The sequence below is a fragment of the Zingiber officinale genome, chromosome 11A, assembly GCF_018446385.1.
Source record: "Zingiber officinale cultivar Zhangliang chromosome 11A, Zo_v1.1, whole genome shotgun sequence".
NCBI lineage: Eukaryota > Viridiplantae > Streptophyta > Magnoliopsida > Zingiberales > Zingiberaceae > Zingiber > Zingiber officinale.
Genome location: NC_056006.1, coordinates 3633885 through 3660232, shown reverse-complemented (window position 1 = coordinate 3660232; position 26348 = coordinate 3633885). Strand labels below are relative to the sequence as shown.

The window sequence follows — 26348 nt, the reverse complement described above, 5'->3', positions numbered from 1 at the left end:
TTTTATTTATTTAAATTAATAATTAATTTATATTTTAAAATTTAATTAGATCTTAATTATTTTATTTATTGTATAATTTTAAAATTGATTTTAAATAATACTCAACATAAATAATTTTTTATTTGAAAGTTTGAAAGAAAAGTCAATAGAGTATGAAATTATTTTTTAAAAAAAATAAAATCATGAGTAAACAATTTAATTATTGACTTTATAATTTCTTGAAATATATATGCATATGATACAATGACTATAAATATTTCCATCCTCTTTTAGGATTACTTCATACATAAACAAACAAACATCAACAATTATTTTAATTTCATACTTATTCAATGGTAACAATCGGAATATGTCTAATCCTTCGTCGTTCTTCTTCGTTGGCATCGTCCTCGCTTAATTTTTCCACTAGTTCCTCAGACATGCAACATAGAGTGAGCTTTTGGATATGTGTGAGAAACTCTATGCCACTAGGGACCATCTTTAATTCCGGAAGATCCTCCATATATAGTTTATATAAACTTGCCATGGCACCTTCCTCTATCACAATGTTATTTAAATTCTTCAATCCTTCTAAGTAAAGCCTTTTGAGATTAAGGAACCAACCTGTTCTAAACTGTAGTTTTTGCCCCTCATATGCATCATACCTCAATGTTAACGCCACTAGTTTATGCAATTGTCCCAGTGAAGGAAGTGGATCTTCTATTAGTCCTGACCCCGACAGACTCACATGTGTGAGTTCTGTACAAGAACAAATAAATGCAGGCATTTTTCCTTCAAATAATCTCACCGAGTTGAAGTCTAAATCCAACTTCTGAAGCAGAGGAGGTGGAGAATTTAACATTTCAAAGTCGAGCTGTTCGTGATCTTCACTTCCAAACAAGTTTAACCTTAAGCAACGAAGGTTCCTCATCTTAGTCAATGAGGTACAAATCTGAGGACAATTGGTTCGGTCCACCCCTATAGCTCCTAATGTTCGGAGCTCTTTCATGTCTCCCAATCTCTGTACAAGCTTCTCGGTTACAAAAACTTCTTTCAGAGTTTGTAGGTTCTTACACTGCCATGATCCTTCGAGAGTTGGAACACAACCAGGTATAGTTGATCCCCCAAATACAACTTCAATCCAAGTCCCAAATAGGTGACGAAGTTGCTTCAATTGTGTGACACCACGCGGGAGCTTTCTTATTCTGGCACCACAGAGGTCAAGTGTTTGCAGACTCTGGAGCTTTTGGATATTGTTGGGAAGTTTTTGCACTCTTGTTCTCCTCAAACCCAAATAGTGAAGGTTAAACAAGGTTGTAACTTCATTTGGTAAGCTGGAGATATAAAGGCTCTGCAACTCCAAGACCCTCAACATTTTGAAACTGATCAAGACTGCTCTATTTCTAAAATCGGAAGTAGAAAATGCAATCAAAGAGCAAAGTCGTGAAAGGCTCGTACTTAAATCAAGGGATTCATCATTTGTTTGAACGGAAACACGACGAATTTGGTTGTCCAAAACTGATTGTGAACCATCAAGAATCATGCAAAATTTTGCCTTCTAGATATTGCTAGTGTTACCTCTCTTACAACGTCATGCATTCTGAAAGTCTTAAGTCTCCCAAACCCATTTCTCTTAACCACCTGAAGCATGGACCGATCCACAAGTTCAGCAAGATAGTCATCAGCCTCCTCTTCCATTGATTTGTCACTGCTTCTTGTCATCATGAATCCTTCAGCTACCCATAATCGGATTAGTTTCTTCCTTTTAATTAGATAATCTTCAGGGAAGATGCTACAATAAATAAAACAATTCTTTAGATAGTCAGGCAAATCATTGAAGCTGAGGTTAAGAATATTCTTCACTTTATCTAGCGCAGGGTTGTTTTCCAACTCCCAATGAAGGCGATCATGGACTTTCTTCCATTCAGTTTCACTCTTTTCCTTGAAAGACAATAAACTGCCGACTGCTACAATAGCTAACGGTGAGCCTTGACACTTATTCAAAATCCTACCAGTGTAATCCTCTAGCTCTTTTGGACAATCTCTACTGTTCCCTCTTTGGAATGCCTTCTTGCAAAACAAAATCCATGCATCTTTTTCATCAAGTTGTTGCAGCTTTATGATATGTTCATCGTTTGCCATCCTTGCTACTTCATGCATTCTAGTGGTAATAATTAGTCTACTTCCATTGTTGCTATCAACAAAAGCACGACTAATATCATTACACAAGTCTACATGCCAAACATCATCTAACACAATTATATATCTCTTTTGTTGCAAACTTTCTTTGATGATGTCAAATAACTCTAATCTTTGCATGGTAGTGATACCATTTGGGACAGGCACCTTTTTTCCCTTGAAGATTTCCTGGATCATTATTCTTAGGAGTTCTTCCAGTGCACTATAAGTTTGTGAAACTGTAACCCATACCTGACAATCAAAGTGACTCTTCACAGTATTATTGCGATAGACATTTGAGACGAGGGTAGTTTTCCCATGGCCACCCATTCCCCACACTGCAATTGCTGTCATCTTCCTGCAAGTATCAGCATTAGTCAACCACGAAAGCAACTTAGATTTGTTCACTTCTATCCCCACTAAATCATCTTCATCAGTTAACATGGGTGAATAAGCTCGATAATGATGCGTGTTGTTTGTTTCTGAATTCTTCACTCTATCATCGTTGCCGCTTATCGTTAAACCATATCGATCTCTCCTGCTTGTCAGTTCAGAAAGATCTGTCTCCAACTTCTCTAACCGAGAATCAATACCACGCCAAGCCTTAGCAAGATTGAAACAAAGGTCAGATGGTGCCATGAGACAATTCTTCCATGTCCTTTCCCGTTGTCTTCCAACCAGATAGAGGTATTCATCGATGATGTCTTCTATCTTGAAGGCCACCTCCCTCACCTAATACACACAATGATCAATTGAATGCATCGAAGAATTAATAAAGTCAAAGAAATACAAGAAATGGTGTCACCTGTTCGATCCATGCCTCGAGTGGTTTGTCAGTAGCAGCTGCAGTCGACCAATTAGAGCCTTCCAGGAAGGCCTGCATCACTTTGAACTCGCCGGTGATTCGTTCCACCCGAGCATGAATCTGATCTAAAGGTGGAGTTGTGTGCTGCAGCAGTAGCAGAGAGCATCTGCTCTGCGCTTGGCCGACTGCAATTTCGCCGAGCTTGTTGATCAGTAGGGAGATGAAAGCAGCCTCCATATCGAGAGATAGCTATCAGCCTTTGTCGATCTCAACTCCAACCGGTGCTTTGCTAATTACAGTTTGTGTTTATATATATATATATATATATAAATAATGATACGTTGAAGAAAAAAAATACTCAAGAAAAAATTTAAGTATAGACACATAAAGTCATGACTCATCATTTCATTTTTTGTGGACCCATCATTTTATGTGTCTATCCTTGAACTTTTTCTTGAATTTTTTTCTTTGAGAATATCATTTTTCTATATATATATATATATATATATATAATTTTGTAAATTACAGACCTGGCCATGCGGACTCATCCGCGATCTACAGAATTTGATTTTTTTAAATATTTTTTTATTTTTTAAATATAAGTTTTTCTTGTGTTTCTTCATTCTAGTCGAAGCTGCTCACCGCGCCTCAACGCTCGCCACCTCGCGCGCCCGCCACCAGCCCGGCCGCCAGCCATCTGCCCATCGCCGGCGGCCTCTAGCCTCTTGGACCCACCCACACTATAGCCAAGGGGTGAACCCGTCGGGGATCGCGGCATGGATTCCGGCCGCTGCCGCCTCCCCACCGCCGAGCTGAGAGGAAGTCTCGACGGCGAGGGGATCTAGTCGCGCCGGATTCCAGCCACGATCGGGCCTGAATCCGGCCGCGATCTCGCCGGAATCTGGCGCGATCGCGTTCGATCGTGACGCATCCGAAATCCGGCGGCGATCGCGCCAGATTCAGGACACGATCGCGACCGGAATCCAGCGCGATCACGACCGGATTCCGGCGTGGCCGATCACGGCTGAATTTCGGCACGACCAATCGCGGCCGGATTCCGGACGCGTCACGACCGAACGCGATCGTGCCAGATTCCGGCGAGATCTCGGCCGGATTCAGGCCCGATCGTGGCCGGAATCCGGCGCGACTAGATCCCCTTGACTTCCTCTCAGCTCGGCGGTGGGCAAGTGGCAGCGGCGGGTGGCCAGCGGCGACGAGGCGCGGTGAGCGTGGCTTCGTTACAGCGTGAACGAAGAAGAAAAAAAAAATAGCTCGTTAAGCTAAATAAACAAGTTTGATCATATATGTGTTCAGCTCGTTAACGTTCATGATCAATGTTCATTAACCATATTCATTAATAAAACTCCTCTTAATATGCTAAATAAATAATAGAATAAAATAAATAAATTTAAATTATCAAGCTCAATAATCAATCAAACAATTGAAAATTTCAAACAATCAAACAAGCTCAAATTGAGAGCTTGATAACATCTAAATGAACCAAACTCGAACCAAACTCAAGTCAAGCTTAAATTGAAAGCTTGATAACATCTAAATAAATCAAGTTCAAACCAAACTCAAGTCAAACTTGAATTGAGAGCTTGATAACATCTAAACGAACCAAGCTCAAGTTATGCTTCAAAGAAGCTCAAGCTCATAAAAAAATAAAGCAAGTCAAGTTTGAACACTTATTTCAAAAGCGTGGTTCATTTTAAACTCGACTCGACTCGACTTGATTTGATTATCTTATCAAATAAATTTAAACATCCTAAATCTCGATTCGGCTCGACAATTGCTAATTAATATATAAATAACACAACAAACCAGTTTAAATAAAATAAAAGGTCGAGTCATATTATTTTACTTTCTCAAGTCGTATATACAACAACCTAATTTTAAATAAATATATAAGCAGTCAACTTATTGGCTCACATGACAGCCCATAAGTAGCTTGTATGATTGACAGAGAAAGCACGTGAACCCACGAATTATATAAGCAGTCAACTTATTGTGTCCGTCTGGCTCACAGTTGACAGAAGGAAAATTGAGGAGTGAATCGTTTTTTATTATTATAAATGGTAATAGTTAAGAATTTTATTTGTCGTATTAGATGATTTCTTGATTATTATTTTATTTTCGATAATTTATCAAAAGACGTACTAAGGTTAATGTATTTATCAAAAAATGTATCATGATTTTGTATTTATCAAAAGACGCAGGTAAGTAATGTATATTACCGAATATAACCCTACCGCCAACCAACTCCTCTGATCAGTCATCATTTCCCAGGCATCCGAACTATATTTTTAAAAAACTTAGATATTAAAAAAAACGATCATTAGGGTACCTCCCTCCTTCGTGACATGCGAGTGCAGCTCGGTCTTGTGAAACCCTAGTTTAGTGTTCGTGAGCCATCAGTTTGAGTTTTTCTCAAGCGGCATCTAGCTAGCATTTCAGTTTAATTAAAAACCAGGAGTGTTTGTGAGCCATCAGTGAACGATTCTAGGGTTTACATTACATTAATCAGCTAGTATCATAATGGCGCAAAGACGTCGATCGGGTGAATCATCATCCTCTCCACATCAATTAACTGTAAAGGTTATCATTTTACAAACTCTGTGATATTGAGAAGCTGAACTAGTATGATTTAAATTTTTTTATTTTTATAAAGTATAGGGTTCAGTTGATGTTGGACAGAAACTGCATTGGAACAGTGTCCTCGGTCACTTTAAAAGTTTTTTTCAACCATCCACGAAGAAAGGAACGCATGGAGGCTGTGTTATTTTACATGACCGACACATAGTACTGATCAAACAGTCACCCTTTCGTATTTTTTTGGACATAGAAGATATGCAGCACATCCGTGGAATTTTGGTAAATATATTTGAAAATTGGGATTCAAGTAGTCAAACCTTTAGATTCTCAGGTACAATTTATAATTTTGTATTTTAATTACAAAGTAGTTGTATGATAAAATTTAAGCTTTTGCTAAAGGTGGGGCTGATACGATGTCGTATCAGGCCCAACGTGGGCCTGATACGATGGAGTATCAGTGCTTGATATGACATTGTATCATGTCCACGGTGTTCCTAATACTTTTGTATGTGTTGGTAGAAGTCTAATAATAATTTAACTTGGTCAGGTGTTCCGGTTTGCTTCACAAGAGGAGACGTTTCATTGCTGCTCGGTATTGCAGACCGAGGAGCTTCAATTCCGATTGATTCAGCTAAAGCATCCAGTGACCTTTTTCTAACTTACTTCTTAAACAAAAAAGAAGCTACTAGATCAAGTATTGTAAAATTTTATTTAGGGGGGCATTCCCGTCTGGAAGCACATACAACAAGTCAATATATTGTTCAACATTCTTCACAGTAAGGAATTGATTTGATTATAGTAAAAAATAGAATTCTTTTTATTAGTTGGTTATGTATGTATAACTTTGCATATTTGTAGTCATTAATGAAATCGTCAAGTAAGTTTGCCTTCCAACACATGATAAAGACGGATAGACGAGATGAAAAGGTAAGGTATATATTTATACCTTTGTGCAGTGATAATGCACACTTCCACTTGCTAGTGGTGGACACCAAATCAATGACGTTCAATCAGTACAATTCTCTTGCAAGTGGAAGTAAATACAAATATGAATTTGAAGCAGCGGTGAGCATCTAATAATAATGTGTAGGTTTGTATTTTAATATAAATGCTATTTGGTGGAAAATAGAAATTTCCTCTTCAATCTTCAGGTATCAGATTTTAAATTATATAGTCGTGAGGACGTTGCTGCTATTCATCCAAACTTGGAAAGGCATTATCCGTTTGATAGATGGGTATCTCGCACAATTGAATGTCCACAACAACAAGCAAGGTAAATCGAGCACAACCTGTGAATATAAATAATTGATAAAAAAATATTGACAATTAAAATGCTGTTGTTCTTTACAGCGTTGACTGTGACTTCTTTGTGATGCAATACATTCGATGTCTCCTATATGATATGAAGATGGACTTCAAACAAGGAGACATGAAAAAGATTAGAATTGATGTAATGGTAGCAATTTTGAGGGATAAGTATTTTCAAACATTGGATTAAATATCCAGTCTTGTAAGGCAAAAACTTGTATAGTATGTAAATGCACTTATTACGTAGTGTAGGACTTTTAATATCTTTGTATGTAGTCTTTGTTGTATAATACGATGGTATGTAGTGTATGAGAAGATTAGAAACTGTCACTAGAATATTAATAATATTGCATAGTGATTAGTCAAATATAAATCACAATATACAAAATGCAACTGGCACGGAGCCATACTTCCTAATCCATGGTGTATAAATTATGTTTGACACCATAAATATCATCTCCCCAGCAAGATCTTCACAGGGGACTTGATTCCATGAAAATCCAAGTAGGGGAGGGCCATCAGTGGGTTTTGGTCAAAACCCACTTATGGACCTAGACACCTCTGATCGGACTCATTTCAGCTCTAGTGGTATTCTGGAGTTGCAAGGACTCAGAATCTGGTGGCAAATAATTATTTAAATATTTAGAGGTGCTGGGAAAAATTTAAAATACAATCAGCATCCGTTGGGCCTGATATGCTTGGATATCATGCCCACGTTGATATCCAAGCATATCAGGCCCAACGGAGGCTGATTGTATTTTAAATTTTTCCCAGCACCTCTAAATATTTAAATAATTATTTGCCACCAGATTCTGAGTCCTTGCAACTCCAGAATATCACTAGAGCTGAAATGAGTCCGATCAGAGGTGTCTAGGTCCATCAGTGGGTTTTGACCAAAACCCACTGATGGCCCTCCCCTACTTGGATTTACAAGTCTTGCTGGGGAGATGGTATTTATGGTGTCAAACATAATTTATACACCATGGATTAGGAAGTATGGCTCTGTGCCAGTTGCCATTTATTTTTTCATAAGGAGCATGGTAGCACATTTTGAGTTTATAGAAAGGCGAGATAGTATAAATTTATAAGAAAGGATACCATACCAAGGCCACTTTGGGCCTGATATGCTTGGATATCAGGCCCACGTTGGGCCTGATATCCAAGCATATCAGGCCCAACGGAGGTTGATTGTATTTTAAATTTTTCCCAGCACCTATAAATATTTAAATAATTATTTGCCACCAGATTCTGAGTCCTTGCAACTCCAGAATACCACTAGAGCTGAAATGGGTCCAATCAGAGGTGTCTAGGTCCATCAGTGGATTTTGACCAAAACCCACTGATGGCCCTCCCCTACTTGGATTTTCATGAAATCAAGTTCCCTGTGAAGGTCTTGGTGGGGAGATGGTATTTATGGTGTCAAACATAATTTATACACCATGGATTAGGAAGTATGGCTCCGTGCCAGTAGGCACGGAACAGTGCACAGCTTTTCTTTTCTACCCTATGGAAGGTGACTATTAAAATTGATGTTATTTTATTATTTTGATCAGGCCCCTGTAAGAATGCTTGGAGTTTATATTAGGAGGAGATAGAATAATGCTTTATTAAATGATAGTCATATCAGGCCCACGTTGGGCCTGATATTCAAGCATATCAGGCCTAACGAAGCATGATTTTATATTGTTTTTTCCCAGCACCTATAGATATATAAATAATGATTTGCCAGCATATTTGGAGTCCTTGCATCTCCAGAATACCACTATAGCTGAAATGGGTCCAATCAGAGGTGTCAAGGTCCATCAGTGGGTTTTGACCTAAACCCACTGATGACCTTCTCCTATTTAGATCTACATGAAATCAAGTCCCCTGTGAAGGTCTACCTGGGAAGATGGTATATCTGATGTCAAAACATATTTATACCCCATTTCAATGACCTAGAACTGCTGTCCTATCTTATTTTGCAAGGATTACTACACTCTCTTTGTGCATGTTTAACACATCTATATTTCACTACATATTAATGTGACTTTGAAATTACGAACCACTTCCTGTTGAATTGAAATGTATCGCATTTTTATTTGACACAATGGAGATATGGTGTGAAGTATTATTTCTGCCTTGTAGGTGATGGTTTACACTTCTCATACCTACCATAAAACTGTAACACAAACTAAATACTCCATAAACGTATATAACACAAACATCACTTTTAACAACTGTTTGTCTTACAAACCTATTTATGTACTTCATACAAAACATATGCCTCAACTCCTCCAATTTACAATTCAGTCAAGATCCAGGGGCTGACGGCATTCTACAGGTCCTCCGATTATGGCCCAGTTATTTGCACCTGCTGCATTTAATTTTTACCTTCCCATTATGTTTTGACTCGATCCTTGCCTTCTTTCACCTACCAGGCTGCACAAGGCTACGGGGACATAGCACTATAATGTTGTTGACACCCCTAGGCAAAAATTCTTTTCTTCGACAGGGGTAAATACGATCCATGTATGTCGTTTTCCAATTATGTGAATGAAAGTGATGCTCACAATATGAGAGTGTATCCATGTTCCGGTGAATTATGACGGCATTTGCATGTGAGCAAGGCAATCTTGAAATTTGAAACTCCCCACAGTTACAATATTTCCTCTCCAAATCAACAATGTATGAAGCACCCCATGTCTCTACTTCCATTTCGGATTGAGAGTAGGGGTGGACTTTATATCGTCTAGCTTTCTCCCTCCTTGATTGCATTTCTTTGGTAGCATGAGGTGTCAACGCTACATACCATTTCGACGCTTCCTCCTTACGGTTACAGAACCATTGAGCTACCTTTCTTCTGGTATTATCAATTAACCTGTTTATCGGAAGTTCACGCGTCTCCTTGAACAAAGCATTTAAACTCTCTACACAATTGGTGGTTAGCATTGTGTACCTTCTCCCACTAAAGTGTACATTAGCCCATCTTTTAGGGTCAATGTTCTGAAGCCACTTATGAGCATCTGGATGTTTTTCAAGCATGGACTGCATTATGAGATCATATTGTAGTGTTGTGTTTGCTGGAGCAGCTGCCCAAAACAACCCTAAACCTGACCTACTGCCAGTATCTGTTACCATATTGCAAGACATGTGGTGGCAACAAAAAGCATGATGGGCAGTAGGGTAGACTTTCCTAACTGCTGCTATAATGCCACGATGTCTATCTGATACTATACTCATTGACTCTGGATCAACATTAAAGAATCTCTTCGTATGATCCAGAAACCACTCCCATGCAGACCCATATTCAATTTCAACGATACCAAAGGCTACTGGGAGTACATTGTCATTAGCATCTATTGATGTAGCCATCAACAACACACCCGGATATTTGCCTCTTAGGTGTGTGGCATCAATTCCAATTAATTTATGCAGATAAGACCTGAATACTCTCCTACAAGCTCCAAAACCCCAAAAACATCGTTGGAACTGATTATCCCCATTCCTGTGTAGTGCAACATAGGTTTCAGGATCCCTTACTCTTAACTCACGCAGATATAGTGGAAGATCTCTATATGCTTGATCATAATCTCCAATAACTTTCTTCATCGCTTTCTCTCGAGCTATGTAAGCTTTTCTGTAGGATATGGTCACTCCGAACCTGGCTTTTATATCTGCTATAATCATACTTGGCTTGTATTGTTCATTAGCAAGAAATTGCTCTTCAACAAAAGAAGCTACAAAGGATGAAGAGCATGCTTGATGATCAGCACTTTCCCTAATGGTGCCACATTGGTGTTCCTTTATATATTTCGTAACAATGAACTCGACATCCCCCCTGGCAACTACTCTCCACTTACACGGTTGATTGAAGCATACAGCTTTTACTTTATTTTTCCTAGTGTTAACTGGGTTATATCTCATATGTTTAACCATGGCATGCTTCACAAGTTGATTCTTGAACTCTTGTCGAGACTGAAATATCTGTCCTACAAAAAATTCATGCTGATATGTTGCCTCTTCAATTGCCCTTTGGAGCAATTGAGAATTTAGAATATATGGATCATCAGCTATTGGGAACTCCTCCTCTAAGTCACTATACTGCTCTTGAGATATTTCATATTGTTCAATCTGCATATCATCAGCAAAGAATTCTTGTACATCTGTATTGCATTGCATTTCCTCTCCATTTCGGTTATAATACCCTTCCTCCTCACTCTAACTAGGCTCATAGTAATCAACAAGTGTTGCACACGGGTTCAGAACCTCATCTTCTTGAATACTAGCTTCTTCATTTAGATCAAATGTGAAATTACTGCTTGTATTTCTATTTGTGTTATACACACAACTATACTGTGAAGATGATGGAATATTTGTTCTGGATACTTCTCCTACATTATCTGCATGTCCAATGCTAGAAGTTGCATCAAGAGTATTCCATATCTCAGATAGAATTTCGTCAGTTATATGATCATCCCTGATAAATAAATTACAAACTATTTTAGTAAATTTGCAACTCCATAATCTTTTTCTGTAGTTAAATTGTAATTTTGCTCAAACTAGGAAGGGTCTGATGTAAAAGCAAAGTTTTAACCACATAACACATTATCGATATCAGGCCCAAGGTGGGCCTGATATCATATATATCAGGCCCACGTTGGGCCTGATATCATACATATCAGGCCCACGTTGGGCATGATATCTATGATATCAGGTCACTTTTGAAGCAGATACTTCTTGTAAACTAGATCCACCACTGACTAAACCCTAAACCATAAATAAACAATTTTTAGCCAAACTTAACTATCTACGTCAAAAACTAACATGAATTAAATTGATTAAGTCTTCTATTACATCATAATTCAGGTGTTATTGAATATTATTCCCCACACAACCAAAATTAACCATAAAACCACTTTTTGCTGCCACCCTTTACACACAAATGGTGTACTTTTTATTTACCTTCACTACCCTATTTTACAGTAAAAAAATCCATACATACATGTCTAAATCTTTAAATGTGTGTTTCTACTAATTTCCCTCTTGCAAGAACTTTGTCCTTCTCGGCTGATCTTCTTAACTTAATTTGTCCTCTAACTGGTCTATTGCAATCGCCAACCACCACGAGCAGTAATGGCAAGCGCAGGGTTCATATATTTTTTTTTCTTTCAAGTTTATAACACCACACAGAGGGATGAAGAGAGAGAGACGGTGAGAAGACGTGTATCCGAACCACAAATTATTTTTCTATTCTACTTTCGGCTTGGATGCTTGGAAAAATGTGTTTGAAAAAGGCGGTTGCCAGGTTAGCCAGAGGGGCAATCTGGGAATTAACTTTGGTAAACTTCGCCTTTTGGTAAATACAAAATTGTGATACGCTTTTTGGTAAATACATTAACCTTAGTACGTCTTTTGGTAAATTGTCATTTTATTTTAGATAGAAATAATAAGGATACATTTGATCTGTACATTTTTTTTTTTTAGAAAATACTTGTTTAAAAAAAATAATGTTTAGTTTGTATTTTTTATATCTATTTTTTTTAAAAAAACAGATAATATTTTTTAAAGAAATAAAGAATATCTAAAAATTATTTTCTATCTTTTAAAAAAATACACGTTTTTAAAAAAATAAAAATAAAAAACTACACAAATAAAAGGCACTCTAAAATTCTCAAGAAATAAGCATAAAAACTCAATGATGTAGTAGCATTCACAAATGTTACAGCTACTAAAAATACACTTTTTTAAAAAAATAAAAAAAAATACACAAATAAAACGCACTCTAAAATTCTCAAGCAATAATAAGCATAAAAATACTAAGAGGTGTTAGATTTAAAGGAATAAGAGTAGAGAATGAGAATAACAATTATTGATTATCATTGTTAATGTTTGGATTACAGAAATAAAATACAAATAAGGGAATGAATCCTTATAATTGATAATTACTTATTCACATGTCTTCCCCCTTCAATGAGTCATTATTCTATTTTCAACAATCAAAATATTCCCTTATTCCAAAAATACCCTTGACCTAAAATTAAAAATTTTCCTCTTAATATCAAATATCAAAATATATTTATTTAATTTTTCTTTCATATTACTTTGTCTCTCCTTGTTCTCTCTCATCATATTTATCTCTCCTCATTTTATTACCCACTTTTCTCTCCTATTAATCTCTCTCATCATATTTTCTTTCTTTTTTCTCATTAACTTTCTCTCTCATCACACTTTCTCTCTCCTTAATATCTTCCATCACACTATCTTCCATCTTTTTTCTCTCATCATACTTTCTCTCTCCTCAATCTCAGCCATCACTCTCTCTCTTATCATTTTTTTCTCATTACACTTTCTCTCTCTTCATCCTTTCTCATCATATTTTTTTCTCATCTTCTATAATCATGCTCTCTCCCATCACACTCTCTTTACTCATTTTCTCTCACCGCACTTTCTCTCTCTTTATTTTTTCCATTACGCTTTCTCTCATCATACTTTCTCTCTCATCATTCTCTCAGATTATATTTTTCTCTCATATTCAAATTTCTCTCACATCTAATTTTTTTCTCTTATTTTCCTTTAAGGGTTCTTTTATTTTCCTTTAAGGGTAAAAAAAAATTTTAATTTATTCCGATAGAAAATATTCAACTAACCAAATATTACTTTTAAGAATGATATTCATGCTCATACTCATTCTCATTCTATAATACTATAATTCTCATTCCGATTCTAAAAAAGAATCAAACGCCTTCTCAATGATGCAGAAGCATTCACAAGTGTTACAGCTACTAACTAGGTCTTATGATGGGCTCCTCTCCTAGTGGTCGTTTGGCCATGAACTTACAATTTGCTTATGAGCTCGATGGCCGCCTGGTCAAGAGGCGCAAATTGCTTATGAGCCCGATGGCTGCCTGGTCCAAGCTAGATACGAGTCAACTGGCATTATTTTAAGACAATAAACCAGTATAAATAAAATAAAAAACACAAAGTTGTTTTATTTTAACATGGTCAACTCGTAGTGTTTTAATACAATAAGCTAGTTTTAAATAAATAAAATGTCAAGTTGATTTATTTTCTCTTGTTGAGAAAGATATAAACATTATATTTGAATAATTAATTTTGATTAGGCCAGCTAATTAAGTTGAACGTAGGACAACTATATATATATATATATATATATATATAAATATCAAAATAAGTCAACTTTAATTCGATCAAATCAAATCGAAATTATTGTTAGAGTAAAGATTTGACACTAATTTAAATTATAAGTCATCGATCTTAGCAGCAAGGAGAGTAAAGAAATGCCCCGGATAAGGTTGAGTTGGTTAGTGTAAAGTAAAGTTGTTATTATAGGATAAAAGTTCGAATCTCACAAAATCGAGGAAAAAAGTCCTTCTCCGTACTGACTAATTATAATTTTTCGATTTATCTCTTTACAAATGATCGTGAGATTTATTATGTGAAACTGTTGGAATGATAAATTTCACTTTTACTAACGAGGAGAGTAAAAAAATAAATTATTTTCGAGTTGTTCTTCTTCATTTATTTGAATAAGAACATAAAGAAGATCAATTTAATGGATTTCAAATAATTTATTTTATTTGACCTACAAGAATGAAGAAAATAAAGAAAAATAATAACAATTTGCAATACTTATTTAGTTTTTTATTTGTTTGTTTGTTTGTTTAGAAACAAGCCAATTAAATGAAAATGCTTCAAGAGTAGTTTTCAAGATCCAGTTTTGTTCATTTTTCAGCAATATCGAGTTCGCAATTTTTGGGTCGTAAATGAACAAAGTCGATGCATAAAAGTTTATTTGCATTCGCTTAACATTTAAATCTACTAAAAATGTTTAAAATAATATATTTCATTTATTAGATAAATGTTTGAATTAAATTATATATATTGTAACTTTTTTTAGCTCAATTTAAAATGATAGTTTTTTAATAAATAAGTTGAATAAATACAATAACATAAAATAACAAATTTAAATCAAGTGCGATAAACTAGCCGAGCTTTGGGGTATTTAAACTTATTTGATAAGGTAACCGAGTCTAGCCAAGTCGAGTTTAAAATGAACCAACCTTTTAAAATGATTGTTTAAACTTGACTTGGTTTAATTTTTATGAGCTTGAGCTTTTTGAAGTTTGACTTGAGCTTGGTTCGTTTAAATATTATCAAGCTCTCAATTCAAGCTTAGCTTGAATTTAATTCGGATTTAGTTCGTTTAGATGTCATCGAGCTCTTAATTCAAGCTTGCTTGATGGTTTAAAACTTTTAGTTGTTTGATTGATTATTGAGGTTCATAATTTAAATTTATTTATTTTATTTTATTATTTATTTAACATATTGAAAAATATTTTATTAATGAATATGGTTCGTGAACATTATTTATGAACATATATTATTCACGAACATTGTTCATGGATGTTAACGAGCTGAACACATATGTATTCAAGCTTGTTTGTTTAGCTTAACAAACTGTTCAACCTTATTTGTTTAATTAATATTATGTATATTGAATGAACATAAATTAACAAGCTCTTTTTGCATTAATTATGGACGAACTCACTGCACACATTCAAGACACAGTACCGTGGTGCATGTTGTTTGCAGATGATATTATTTTGGTAGATGAGACACGTGAAGGAGTAAATGCTAAGCTAGAGTCTTGGAGGGAAACACTATAAGGGAAAAGTTTTAAGCTTAGTAGATTAAAGACGAAATATATGGAATTTAAGTTTAGCAATATTAGAAGTAATGAAACAATTGTTAAGATAGGAGAGGACGAGTTGCCTGGAACCGAGAGATTTAAATATTTAGGATCATTTTTACAAAATGATGGAGGGATTGAGAGATATGTCTTACATAGAATACAAGCAGGATAGGTGAAATGGAGGGGAGCGTCGAGTGTTTTATGTGACCGTAAAGTACCTCTTAAACTTAAAGGTAAGTTCTATAAAATCGTAGTTAGACCTGCTATGTTATATGGAGCTGAATGTTGGGCTATGACTCGAGTACATGAGCAGAAGATGAGAGTTGCAGAGATAAGGATGGTAAGGTGGATGTGTGGACATACGAGGATGGACAAAATAAGAAATGAGAGCATTAGAGAGAAAGTAGGAGTTGCATCTATTGAGAAAAAACTCAGAGAGACACGTTTAAGATGGTACGGACATGTACTTAAACGACCAATAAATACTCCAGTTAAGCGATGTGAAACTATGATAAACATGCATATAAAACGAGGATGAGGAAGACCAAAAAAGACTTGGTTAGCAACAATAAAATAAGATAAAATTTATTTAAATATAGATGATGATATAATAGGAGATAGAGTTCAATGGCGTAAAAGGATTCATACAGCCGACCCCACCTAGTGGGAAATGGCTTGGTTGTTGTTGTTGTTGTTGTTATCAAGCTGAACACTAAACTTATTCATGAATGCTTGTTTCCACTACAAAAAATCATGTGAATAACGATAGAATCCCTGACTGAATATAATTCAGTCAGCAAATACCGATTGAAATTATTATTCGCTAGACAAATCTTAAACGGGGCTTACGGGTTTAGGGGTTTATGATTTTAGGGTTTTGGGATTTACCGATAGAATTCAAATTTAGTCAAAAAATCTTAAAACGGGGCTTACGAGTTTAGGGTTTCGAGGTTTACCGACGGAATTTTAATTCTGTTGGAAAACCCAAATAGAAATTAGGGCTCGCGATCTCCTCTCCTCCTCCCCCCCCCTCCCCCCGTGATCTTTCTCAGCACACGGTCTGATCTCCTTTCTTCTCCCTGCATTCTTGGTGATCAGCAACCCATGTCCTCTCCCATTCTCGACGATCGGCAACCAGCAACTCGGAGTATGCTCCTCTCCTTCTCCCTCGTCTTTTCCTTAAAGTTTCACGCGCACATGAGCGGTCTCAAGCCCTTGTCGTCGGGCCTCGCAGTGGCATGTTCACGGTCGACCGACCGCTGTAGGGGCCTGCTCGCGGCCGACCCGCCGTCGTAGGGGCCTGCTTGCGGCTAGCCCACCGCCACAAGGGCCTGCTCGTTGCTGGCTGCAAGGGCCTTCACGGCCTTTGTCGGCTACTGCAGGAGCTAGCTCGCGGCCATAACTGACCACTGCAGGGGCTGCTTGCGGCCAGTCGTAGGCACTTGCTCAAACGTATAGTTCCTTAATTGTTTCATTGCATATTTGTGGCTAATACCTATTTATTTGAACCTCTTTAAACTTATGCAGAGGATCTCAAATATCTGAGACAAACAAAACTTAGATGTAATGTTTAGGTGGATTTGATAATTTGCATGTTCATTGTTCTATAGATTAGATTTGTTTTACTTGCATTATCTTTTGTTTATTAGAGTTAGTTTCATTATATGTATTTCTATTTCATTAATAATATCCTAAGCAACAACATGTATTTATTAGAAAGTCTAAGTTTATAATGATTCCCTAAGCAATAACATGAAATTCTAAGTTTGTAATGATACCCTAAGCAATACCATTCTATTCTAAATTTATCATTCATTTGCTTTAGTGTAGAGGAGATTTTCGGTAATATGATACGAAGATCATGAGATGAAATTGAGCTCATAATGCTTTATTTAAGCTTATTTCAAATTATACAAGTTTAATAATGTTTCAAATTATATTCTCATTAGGTAACAATGTATATGAGCAAAGTTTGGATGTACAATTGATTAGAAAATGAATTTATCAAAGATGATTTTATTGCTGAAGTTGAACCATTTGTGAACTTTGCTAAAAGTCATCAAGAATATATAAATGATGTTGAGTTACGGTGTTCGTACAATCATAAAAAATGTTAAAATAGAGCTTTCCGTGATGAGAATATTGTAAAAATGCATATATGTAGAAATAGTTTTGTACTAAATTACTACAATTGGTACTGTCACTGAGAGCCTTATTTATATAAACCAATTGGGTCTTCTGGTGGTTCGTCATCTGGGATAACTATTACCACTCCTGAAACATCAACTAATATTAATATTACAATGCAATCAATAGTTTAAATGCGATGAATGTAGTTTATTATCCCAATATAGATGAAATATCAATACCTGAATATCAGCAACTATATGAAATGTTAAAAGCTAGTAAAAGAGAAGTGTGGGAAGGTATTCTAGTCATTCTCAACTATCAGCTACTGCAAGGTTATTGAATATGAAAGCAGAACATCATTTTTCTGAAAAATGTTACGATTACATTTGTTAATTAATGTCAGAGTTGCTCCCTTCTGATAATATAATGACTAATAGCTTCTATGAAACAAACAAATTGATCAGAAGTTTAGGTTTGCCTATAGAGAAGATTGATTGTTGTATAAACAACTGCATTATATTTTGAAATGAAGGCAATAATCTGAATGAATACAAAAGTTGTACTTACCCTTGTTTTAAGCATCGCACTCACATACCAAGGAAGAAGAAGAAAAATATTGCTTGGAAAGTGATGTATTATTTTCTGTTAACTGCTAAACTTCAATGCTTGTATGCATCTGCCGCTATAGCTTGTCACATGATGTGGCATCATGAGCATGAGCAAGCATGAGCACGAAAGACCCCAAGAATAGGTATCAGAATACATCCAAATTATAATTTAGTTGAGGTTAATGCAAACAGAAGGTTTAATAAGTTTGAACCTTTCATTTTTGGGTACAAGCAAGTCAAGTTTTTTTATCTTGAATATCCTATGAAGAGAAGAAGATCTAGTAAATAGTTGTCTATTTGTCAAATGAAGCCCCATTCGACTATAGAAATGTCAAACACTATCACTGTTTAAACCATGATGCATTTCAGAATGATGAAGTAGAGAGACATTCAGTTGATTCATAACTCGAATCTACATCACAATTACTTGTAGATGTTAATATCACTTACGAGGAGATAGATGATGGAAAGATATCCAGCAGTGAGGATCTTACTGAACTGACAGAGTCTAGCGACGATGACTTAGAAGTTATTAATGTTGAGTAGAAATGTTTCTAGAGTCTAGTATTATTAAATTTTAGCATTATTGTTTATCAAGTAAGTTATATATCAATCATGTTTTGTTGCTTAATTATCATGTTAGAAAACTTTATTATGATGTGCTATAAATTATTTTGTAGATATTATATATCATGGTAGACCATCCAGCACCACTCCGTGGATCTACAGTGCTTAGGGTTGTTGAAACTAGGAGACGAAGGATTTTTATTATAATGAATTTGTGGTAAAATTGAATATGTACAATATATTTATCCTTTAATATACTAAATTTTCAAGTTTTAATTATAGAAAATATATACGTGGGAGGATGGACACAAGGCAGAATTTGCAACAACTTGAAATATTTATTGTGTCAAATTATACAAAAACCTCTTATATTATATGAGAAAGAATGGTATAAGACCAGCTTATGTATCCGATGAAATCTGGGGTGCATGGATGACCACTTGATCTGTAGAGAGATGGCAGACAAAGGCTTTAAAAGCTCGAGAAAATAGGAATATAGAGCTAGGTGACTCGAGTATCGGATCCGCTCGGCATACATCAGGATCTCGATTCATTGTTAAGCATACTATGAATCTGGTGAGTTTAATTTAAAGTTATATAGATCAAATTTTTATTTATTAACAAACTTATATAATTTTGGCCCAAATTATATAGAGTCAAGTTGACAACGAGTCCTATCAGATCTGCGTAGAGCATGTGATACTTGAACAGGTTGTTGTTCCACAACTTCTTGTGGTGTAACAAACTCATGATTCTCAACATCTTGTGGTACCTGTTCAATTTCCATCAAGGTGTCAGTGCTAGTTTGTGTATCTTGAATTTCTTCAAGATCGATTCACTCCACTAGTTTTTCTAGCAATAAATTTCCTTTCTAGAAAGATACTAGTTCTGGCAACAAACACCTTACTTTGTGTGGGATTATAGAAGTAATATCCCTTTGTTTCTTTAGGATATCCAACAAAATAGTACTTATCTGATTTGGATCATAGTTTATATGAGACTTATCGTCGAACGTAAGTCTCATAACCCCAAATCTTCATAAAAGATATCTTGGGACTTTTCCTTGTCCATATCGTATATGGTGTCTTTATGACGACCTTGGATGAAACTCAGTTACGTGTGAAAGCGGTCGTCTCTAGAACATGCCCCCAGAAAGAAGTAGGAAGATTTGTATGACTCATCATCGATCGTACTATATTTAATAAAGTACGATTTCTCCTTTCTGATACACCATTCCATTGTGATGTTCCAGGTGGAGTGAGTTGAAATATGATCTCACACTCAGCGAGATGGTCATGAAACTCTTGGCTAAGATATTCCCCACCTCAATCTGATCGAAGCATCTTAATACTCTTACCAAGTTGGTTTTGTACTTCATTATTGAATTCTTTGAACTTTTTAAAGAATTCTGACTTGTGTCTCATCAGATACACATAGCTGTATCTACTGAAATCATCAGTGAAGGTAATAAAGTAATAATAGCCTCCTCTAGCTGTTGTTCTGAAAGGGCCACATACATTAGTATGTATGAGTTCTAACATATCATTAGCCCTTTCGTCGTGTCCACTAAATGGAGTCTTTGTCATCTTGCCTTGACAACAAGATTCAGATGCCTCATATAATTCAAAATCAAATGAGTCCAAAAGTTCATCCTTATGGAGTTGGGATATGCGACTCTCATTTATGTAACCCAAGCGACAATGTCAGAGATATATTTGGTTCAAATCATTAGACTTGAACCGTTTGGTATTTATGTTATAGATTAGGTTTTCAAAGTCTAGAATATAGAGGTCATCCATAAGAGGTGCACTACAATAGAACATATCATTGAAATAAACGAAACAACATTTGTCCTTTATTACAAATGAAAAAACCTTTTTTGTCCAAACAAGAAATAGAGATAATGTTCTTTGTCAAAGCAGGCACATAACATCACTCTTCTAGTTCTAAAACAAGCCCAGTGGACAAAGATAAGGAATATGTTCTTACAGCGACAATAGCAACTCTTGTACCATTGCCTACTCGTAGGTCCACTTCACCCTTTGTCAACGCTCTACTATTTCTTAGCTCCTACACATTAGTACAAATGTGAGATGCACATCCGTTATCTAAAACTCATAAAGAAGAAATAGATAGATTGACTTCTATAATATATATACCTGAGGCAGAAGACTCACTTCTCTTCCATTTCAGTTCCTCTAGGCATACCTTGTAGTTTCTCTTCCAGTTCCTCTAAGTGTGTAGGAGCTTAGGAGCACAGGTAGTCGAGCGGAAGATGCAGCTAGTGAGAAGGATGGCACCCGGTGCGTCCGAGGGATGACGCGCTGATGAAGAGTACACTGGCGGACGAGAAGGAAGCATGCGGTGTTTCCGAGGGACGAGGAGCCGGAGCGGAAGATTGCTCGAGGAGCAAGAGACGCAACTAACGAGAAGGTCAGCACGGGAGAGAGCCGACGGGATTGGCCGAGGGACGAAGAGCTGCGAATGAGTATGCTGGCGGACGAGAAGGAGGCACGCGATGATTCCGAGGGACGAGAAGCAGGAATGGAAGCCTACTCGAGAAGGCCAGAAGTTTGGTTCGGGTGAGCCCTATTCCAAATGGCAGAGATCACCCAAGTGAGCAGAGTCAAAGTGGAAGACCCGGACCGAGGCGACCAGAGTCAAAGCGTGTAAAATACCGAAAATAGGTGAATATTAATAAGGGAATTTTCTAGAATTTTTGGAAATTTTTCGGGAATTTTTCATTTCTCGTACGGACGAGTTAACGGGGATAAAAACGGGGCCCGGGAAAGCCTGTTTAGGCTACCCATCTAAGTGAGGAATAGTTTACTTTTTCCTTTATTTTTCTTTTATTTCTTTTCATTATTTCTTTTTCTTCTTTCCACCGTTTTCTCTTCCTCGCCGAACCCACGCGCGCCCGACTCCTTCCCCGTGCCCTAATCGGCGCCGCACCAGCGGTTCTCCTTTTATTCCTCTTTTCTCCCGATCTTCTGCCCTAGCCTCCCGCCGAGTGCCGCTCCTCCTTTTCCCCAAGCGCCGGCGACGCTCACTCCATCGCCGGTTCCCTACTCTGTGCTTGTGCCCTAGCCTACCTTGCCGACGTCGGTGAGCGCTTTGCGGCGATCTTTGCTAGTGCTGTCCAAGACCCGTGCCTCGGTGACGACGATTTGCCACCGCCGACGCTCTCCCTTCTGCCCTCTGTGCTGCTAGAGCCGACCATCACCGAAGGACCTCACTGTGCCCTAGTCCCGAAACCGCCGCCGGCCACAGCCCCGAGCAGTACCGATCCAGTCGACAACTTCTCTGCCCGAGTGCTGTCGACTCCCTGTTATTTCATTGTGCCCTAAATCCGAGCAAATAAGGTGAGTTGGGTTGTGTATGATCCGTGATCTCCACTACTTGATCTTTTTCTTGATCAGTTTGATTCTAGCAGTGATCCCAGCCTGGAGGTGAAGTTTTATGCTGTGGATTAACAATCAAGGTTGTAATTTTGATCGAGAGGTGAAGTGTGACTTGCTGTGGGTTTTCCTGGTCCCAGCAATTTAATCCAGTGGTTGTTTACCTTAGATCCAGCAGAAACTACAGTTGTGAATTGAGGTAAGAGGTAAAGAATTGATCATCTTGTAGATGATTGGTTGATAGGTCAGCAAGGAATGCTAATTTAGGTTATGTTTTGTATTTGGTATGAGTTGGATTCTAGGTTAGGTTTATGTGATTTTTGATTAGGGTTTTGCCCTAATCTAGTGTAGGAGATTTTTATTTAGCTATTTATAGGAGTGTAGCTAAATAAAAAGATTTATTTGTTTGACACAGGACTTTGACGCGAGACGAGTATCTCGACGTCGTATTCGGACCAGATTGGACTTTTCGATTGGAGGCGGGTACTTTTGACTTTATGTCTTTGATATGCATAGTAGTGAATTTAACAAGTAGCAATAATTATGTTCTCTTATTTGTTTCAGTTAATCACTACCCGATACCTATTACATGCTTGGTTGATTGCTTGTTTTGCATCTCATGTATTCCTTACCTGCTTATACATGCTCATAGAGGTAGTGATATACCATGCTTCACCATGTTCAGGACCTAGGTTTTATACCTTCAGTGTACCTTTGATTTAATTCGTTGACTTATGGTGCACTTTTATATATATATGGATTAGCTCAGGATATTTTGTGGTTAGTGACATGCAACATTTGCATGATTGCATGCTGTGCGATAGTCCGCTCCATTATTGTTGAGCACATCGCCAGTTACATGGATCTGCACACACCACCACTCATGGGTTAGTGGTCGATTCAGGCAGACTGTGTTGCAGCAGGGACTTTGTTTGACTCCATTGGTCCGCTCATGGGTAGTATAACACAACGTGGTAGCCGGCAGGGATTCCTCCCCGTCATCGTGTACCGGGAGTTGAGAGCATTGTGCTCCCCATTTATGATTTGGGGTAGGAGGATAAGTGTACTCCGACAGCATCCTGTCCACTCGGTCACTCATTAGGAGCAGTGACGACAGAGTGCACGGTTGTCACAGCCCTACCCACTCGGCCTCACTATTGTGTGTGAGATGATCGACTAGCGTCAGGGGTGACCAGGACGCATCATTGGCATCATATGCATGATGCATTTATTGCTTGTGTTTGTGTTTGCTGCATTTATATGCTGCATACTATTTGGATACCTATGTTTGACATGCATACAGGATTTATATACCACTCGGATTGTTTGTCCTTATACCCAGGTCCTGGTTAGTACATTTTCTCTCATGTTTACTTCAGTTGTATTTTTATCTTTCTTATATCAGGAGACTGTACGCATGATTAGTGCTAGGTATTATTTCCCTACTTTGTATATCAGTTGTACCTGCTGAGTGTTGGACTCACCCCGCCTCCATTGTTGTTATTTTTCAGGTTGATGCTGTCAGGAGAGAGTTCCAGTTGCTGGTCCCCTGCATACCACGATGACTTGTTGACTTTTTATTTTTAGTTTTTCTTCTTATTTGACTATGTTTAGACTTGGTTTGTTTGATACTTGGATATTGTATGGATTTTTATGATTGATGAATTTTCGTATGGTTTGGATTTGTTCTACTACATGCCTGCCTGGACGGCAGAAGAGGTGAGTTTGTCGGATTCGTGTTTTATGGGTGTAGTGGAGTAGGGTTGTTTTCGAGTCATGGTATTACTGTTTTGTTTACTTATTATTAAACTGCGTGGTTATGTCAGCCAGAGGCTGAAATTTATATAAACTGCGTGGATGTTTGTGTGGTTGTATTTTATTATTGTTTTTATTCCAGCCTCATGTGACTGAGGTATATGAGGATGTAGAAAAGTTTCAGATTGTTCGCCGTACAGGGGAGATGTTGTCGAAATTTCTTCGGATAGAGACTCTTCCAGGGCGTGACAATTTAGTGGTATCAGAGCCAAGTTGGCGATACTTGTTTGATTTCCGTGTGTTGGATTTTCGAGATTTATCTGATACCAATTTATTGGTATCAGAGTGGGTTATGATACCTGCTTTTGGTGTTCTGGATATTTGGATATCTATTTCGGTTTGTACAGATTTTCGTTATGGTCATGTTTCGGACTTCCATTTCGGATTTATATGGATTTCTTGCGATTTTCTCGTTCGGAATTTTGAGGTCAAATTGGGGACTGGACAGCGATGGAACATTTCCAGACGGCATATAGGTATGATGTTTAATTTTATAGTTTTTGACATGTATTAGCATTCTTTATTTAGTACCTGTCTGGTTGTTGTAACACATATTACATGTGATAGGTTAGCCATTGAGAATGGTCGACCTTAATAGAGATCAAGGATTATAGTCTCTGGTGATTTTTCATATCATACCATCAGTAGTTTTAGCTTCTGTTACTACTAGTAGGTGATGGAGGCACGTACCAGCCTTAGCTATTGTTAACTGGGTAATGGATGATACCTACATATTCCGGTTGACTTAGCCAGTAGAGTTTTTATACTCATATCTTTTGGATATTAGGGTACCCGATACGATGAAAATTGGTCATTGGGGAGTTATCATGTTTGATCATTGTTGAGAATGGTTTGAGGTTGAGGGATATTGTGAGATCAGATATTGTGATGTGTTGATTTCTAATGATTTATGAGAGTAAATGTTATGTGGTTGTCTGATGATCTATTACTAGATATTTGTTTTGATGATCTATTAGTGGATAACTATTTTGATGATCTATTATTTGGGTTGTCGTTGATGGTGACATAGTGAGTGTCATGTATGATATTCACAGGTTTGATGATTATAGTTGGTGCTCAGATTATAATCGGGTGCTAAAGAGTTTACGGTTGAGTGTGCCTATGAGATTTTAATAATTCTGGTTAGTTGTGGTTAGTTAACAGGATGATAAAATTGATATTTGCTTCCTCTGATATTGGACTATGTGGATAAATAATGATTTGATGTTTTGAATGCTAACTTGCTCTCATGGGGAGTAGAGACTTATTCATCTGATTATGTGGGCTGATATTTTTGAGGATAAAAATGAGAGTGTCTTGGTGATCTTGAATTCTGACTTTTTCTTTTGGGTCGTACACATTTATACATATGATTATTGTGGGCTTCTAGTAGATTATACCCGAGTGGTTAGACATACATGTCTGATTGTTTATTGGAGGTATTTTGTCAATTAAAAACTATGTTGTGAAATGTGCACATATGTTTGAGTGTTTTATTGGGTGTATCTTATCGATTTAATCTAAGTTGTGATATGTGCAGATGTGTTCGGTATAATATTTGAGGTATCTTGTTTATTATATGATTGTTCTGAATGTATACTCGTGTCGATTATGATTTGTTGGAAGTATTACGTTGATTATACTCTTGGCATAGGTGTATATATGTCATGTGAGTGTTGTTTGAGGTGTATTGTTGATTATACCTATGTTGATATATGCACACGGGTTCGGTATGCATTGTTGGAGGTATCACGATGAATTATACCTATGTTGTGAGTATGTGTGGTGTGTACAAATTGGAGGATTATGTCGATCATACATATGTTGTGTGAGCACGTGTGCTAGGTGTATTGTTGGTAGCCGCATGATGATTCTACATATGTTGAATGCAGGATGTGGAGTGTCTGCATTATGTCATTTGTTGGATTACCCTATCAACCCATTTTCTTATCAGTGGGTGACTCACTACGATGTTGATAGATTTGACGATGAGTTTGATTTGATTGCTGGATTGTTATACCTTTGGCTGACCACAGTGATATATGGTTGAGTGATCTTGTGCAGCCTCTAGTTGGATAGTTAGGTGCCTTGGACACTTATGGATCGTTTGTGGTGGAGCGGAGCTCCCACATATTATTGTTGGTTTGTGATAGAGCGTTGCTCTTACATATTTTGGATTGATGTGGTGGAGCGTTGCTCCCACATATTACGGATTGTTTGTGGTAGAGCGTTGCTCCCACATATGTGGTATTTCTTGTGATGGAGCGTTG

At 37.1% G+C, this 26348-nt stretch overlaps 1 pseudogene; it reads right to left on the bottom strand.

Moving 5' to 3' along the window:
* Positions 1 to 309: 309 nt before the first annotated feature.
* Positions 310 to 3244, bottom strand: LOC122032186 (annotated as a pseudogene).
* Positions 3245 to 26348: the final 23104 nt, after the last annotated feature.